Genomic DNA, 4966 nt, shown 5'->3' with positions numbered 1-4966 from the left:
GGGTTTTTCAGGTGGGGATGGCAGTACACTGCACTACTTGCACAATCTCAGGATTAGTTCAGGTGATTTTCCACTGAATGTATTGCACTCCTGCCCATAAAGAGGGGGAATGGGAAATATTCTGGACCCGCACTCCATCTGGCCTTCAAAAAGTGGTCACTATTTAAAGTCAGTCACTCAGTAATCTTTCATCATCATCATCACTAGACTCAGTCAGACCCAACCCTTGAGCTATGTCAGTATCTTTAACACTACCCGTATTCCAGTAAACTAGTGGTATATTTCTGTGTAACCGTGCTATATTTATGGTATTTTTTAATAACGATTTTCAAGTGCATTTTCTCACCAGAATTTCAAGTTTTTAAAGCGTGGGTGAAAATTTGAAAATGTTGACAACTTTGCATAATTCTCAATGCTACCAGCAGTTATCGCAATGCTATAGAGTCGAAAATTAGAGAGAAAAGTGCCCAACGGATTTCCTCAAAAAAGATAATTTTATGAAGTCTCCAAAAGTCTCTAAATAAATGATCTTTTTGAGGAAATCCATTGTGTCCTTTGTCTCTCTGATTTTGTTCTGACACCAAGCAATGCAGTGGGTCTTTCCATGATTAAGGAGCACTGATAAGTATTTTTAAACTACTTTTTCTATCTTGGTGTGCAACTATCTCCATTGTTTCAAATACTGTAGAGTTTACAGTTTGTGCATAGGCATCCACATTGCAAAGCACAGACAGTTTCGACATACTGTAGGCATCCAAATTAATATTATTTTAATTTCAGTATACAATACAAAGGGTTGTCCATGGTCTTAACTTTTTCTTATCATTAATATAATCCAACATACTGGAAGCTGAGTAGGCTGCAGTAGAAAAATAAAAATTCTACAGACGACTGTGAGAGCTACAAACTCTGCAAGTGATGTCTGCTCACACATAGGACTACCAGCTGGGGTTCTAGCATACTGTATATGAAGAAAATTTCTACAATAGCGCCTACTGAGGTCAGGGGAAAGAATACACCTGATACCGCCAAAATGGAGGGCACAATGTGGTATTCCTGTAATGAACCCAGCCACCTGGAAGAGGGTCCTTTCCGGTCCTATAAGGATACTGATGAATAAGAGGATGTCTCTTATATGGACCCAGAAACGTGACACACCCACAAAACACCCCTACGATGGTGGAGCTGCCTGAACACTGTACGCACTGAAAGGACAGGTCGCTATGACTGAATATGATTAGTGGCAGCAAGAGCAGTGTCAGGGTCTCCTAGACATCCTGCTCCTAGCCGTAGTTCCTTTCTCTGTCCACCGGGTGTGCTGCTGGTTTCTGTCTGCTCTGGGTTCCTTGTCTTTCTGTCTGTCTCCTCTTGTTGCTCCTGTCCTCTGTCCTTATAGTTCCTGTTTCCTGTTCCTCCCTTGCCTTTGTTTTGTTGTCGGACTCCTTATGCTTCTGCCTCTGCTTCTGTTCCTGTTCCATGTTGGAGTCCTGTACATTATTAAAGGCCCTTGCTGGTAATCTGGCTTGTCCCTGTTTGTTAAACATACTGGACACCTAACAAGCTCCTATTGAACCCCCAAAATAACCACAACATATATATAAGCATATGAGTGTCACAGAGGAGTGCTACTGAGCATGGCAATATATATTTAAAACCAGAAACAGAACATAAAACACAGACAGAGCTCAGTTTTAGAACATCCAGTGAAACTCATACACGGTAAAGTGCCTAAATATATATGTATAAATATCTATTAAGTAAAATGGTCTTTTAGTTTGACATTTTTGGCCAAAATTGTTGTAAGCCCCTGAGCCAACGAAACGGCAGACCACATTTCAGGGGTCCCTAACGCTAATATAAATTCTTAATAACCTGTGTAATATCAGGAAGAATGATTTATAGTAAATCTGTCAATATTAGTTGCAAAGTTCTAAGTCTGATTGAAGCTTTTATTAACCTGTACATTACCAGGAAAAGCACTCTGTATTAGAGTTGTCACAACCATACTGCAAGCACCGTGTATGAGTTTCACTGGATGTTCTAAAACTGAGCTCTGTCTGTGTTTTATGTTCTGTCTCTGGTTTTAAATTGTCCCTGTTTGTTCCCTGCTCCCTGTTCTCAGTCCCTTTTCTAAGTCCCTGCTCCTTAGTCTCAGTTCCTGCTCCCCTGTCCTGCTCCTGCCTTCCTGTTGCTGAAACTCTGTTTGTGACCCCGACCACACTACTTGCCGCCTGCCTCTGACCCAGCCTGTGAACCCAAAAATCCTTGCCTCCCCCTGCTTTTCCAGCCACCGATGTCCTACCCACTCCAGGAGTTCCCCTTGACAAGTGGGAACAGCTGTAAGCCAAATATGTCTGCCAGCTAATGCAACTGCAAGAAAAGCATGGTTGATGGAGTGAAGCTGCTGAAGTTTCAAACAAAGAAGCAGACCCCAGTATATCTGATGGAACAGAGTCATCCAAAGCAAAAACATGGAAAATTAAAGGTTCTTCACTTACCATTGAAGGGTCAGAAATGTCAGCAGATGCCGTAAATTGAGGACTTGACCCGGGAGTGACAGAATCCCCAGAGGACCCAAGGCAGAGGTTGTGTACCCCCAAAAAAGTATCTCTCAGGTCCTGATAGAGAAAACCCCTCAACAAACCATACCAGGGAAGCAAAGCCAGACGGAGACAGAATGGCCTCCCGGTAGGGTCAGTAACAGTCTTAGAAAGTGGGTTAGGCTTTAACTCCAGTGGTTTATTTTCCACAACAAAGAAAATAGGCACACTGTCCCTTTAAGGCAAACCAACTCATAAAATAAAATCCTACTCCCCTTGGGAGACTTACAAGACCGCGCAGGCCCTAGCTACCTGGCTGGCCAGCTAAGCCAGTTACCAGAACCAAATCAGACAACACAATATCAGCAAACAATATTAAAGTCCTGATCTGAGTGTGCTGGTCCGGCATCTCCGGTTTCTCCAGGCAATCCCTCTGGACACATTAGAGCTCCACTTCCTCATCAGGTCTGGAACGCCAGTTTCGTGGAGCCGTGCCACGTCCTGCGGCTTGTTCATGCCTGTGGTGATTCTGTTTCCTGAGTGTGATTCCAAGATGATCCCAAGACCCTGCTCCCTGCAGGCTTGGGGATCAGACCAACCAGTGTCCTCCTGGTTGGGGAAAGTCTCCCTGCAGGCAGTTTGCTGCCTACCTTTCAAACCCACTGTTCATTCAGGAGGTTTGTCTTAACTAGGTGCACCTTCAGCTAGCTCTCCAGAGGAGGTTAACTGCTTGCAAGCTAGAAAGCACATATACTGCACCACACTCCAGCATATAGAAACAGTGCCACAGGGCCAAGTGAGTAACGATCCCTTGACCAACCCTGAAGATTCACTGTCAACAGACCTATGAACAATTGTTTAAAGAAGTTCTGGGCAAGCAGACTTGATACATTGCCTTACTACAGTGCCATCTGTTGACAGTTCTGGAGACGGCGAACACTGAACTTCCCGCCATGGATATGAAGAAAGAGGAGGCTCAAAGGCAGACCCTCTGTCTCAGTAGAGAGCTGGAATGCTCTCAAAAGGAGTTTTGCAACCTCAGTATGGAGCTCGAAGTCTCTCTGGAAGAGATTCTCAGTCTCTATGCGGAACTGGTAGTCTCCCAGAAAGAGTTTCACAGTTTTGGTACAAAGTGGGAGGTCTTTCGGAAAGAGGTTCAGGCTCTCAATACAGAGCTTGAGGTCTCTGGCCAGGAGGTCAGCGGTCTCAGGACAGACTTGGACATCTTCCAGAATGAGGTTCACGCTCTGCATTGAGCTGGATGCCTCATATCAGGAGATCAGCATTCACAGCACAGAACTGGAAATCTCTTAAAAGGAATTTCACAGTCTCGCAGCAGAGCTGGAAGTCTCTCAAAAATATGTCTGCACTCTAAGGCCTGGGCCATGGTGCCTTCACCTGCACGGAGGCTGTGGGAAAGCGGGTGCTTTCCCTGGGCATGGACAACTGGCCATGCCGGGCCGTGGGGGACGTGCTCTGGGGCGTGCCTATGGCGCCACGGAGCTGGTTCACCATCATTGGGCGAACCGCTCAAGTGACCGGCCTATCGCACCAAGAAATCAGTTTCAACTGATTTCTTGCGCAATGTGCGCCCCCTCCCGCATCCGCGTGCACGCGCCCACATGACACCTGGACGCGAACACTGCCTTAAGGCAATCTGTTCGCTCAGCACGCACGGTTTGCAGTACCATGACCCCAGCCTTAGTATGGATCTTGAAGTCTCTCAGAAGGAGCTTAGTATGTACTAGCATTCATTTCCTGTGTCTGAACGGGCTGAGTTGTACTCAAAAACGCATTTTTTTTCAGCTTTGTTTGTGAGTGTGCATTTTTATCCCTTACTCCATAAATTTATTGTTATACAATTTTACGCTATGAGTGCGCCTGTTTTTTCTGTGTTTTTGTAGATATCCTAAGGAAGTGGTGTTCCCTTCATTCGGGCTGCAGAGACTCTTTTGGATAGCAATTGGAACATTTTGGGATTTGTATATCTTGTACATATATTTATCTGGACATTTTCTTTTTTGATATTTTATTATGTATTTTATTGGTTCATTATTTAAATTTTTTACTACATCCACTGTGCTCAGCATAGGTTTTTTACTTTTATTTGTAATAACATTTTCCATTTCACTTTTATTTATATTTTTACTCTATAGAGATTTTATATAGTGATAGGTTGGCACTAATATATTTCTTCTTTTGTTGTGATATATATATATATATATATATATATATATATATATATATATATATATATTTCAGACAATTGGCTCCTGACGGAGAGGAGACCCTCTGTAATTCATAACAGCAACAGAAAAATATGAAGTTTTTTTTACACCCCCTGTTTTCTTACTGGGAGAACACTTGTATGGTACATTCCGTTGCCATGACTACAGGAGTTCTAAGCAGGTCTGCGTTGTCTATGT

This window comes from Ascaphus truei, chromosome 1, assembly GCF_040206685.1.
Source record: "Ascaphus truei isolate aAscTru1 chromosome 1, aAscTru1.hap1, whole genome shotgun sequence".
Lineage (NCBI taxonomy): Eukaryota > Metazoa > Chordata > Amphibia > Anura > Ascaphidae > Ascaphus > Ascaphus truei.
The sequence above is the reverse complement of the archived record's forward strand: the minus strand, read 5'-3'. Positions refer to the sequence as shown.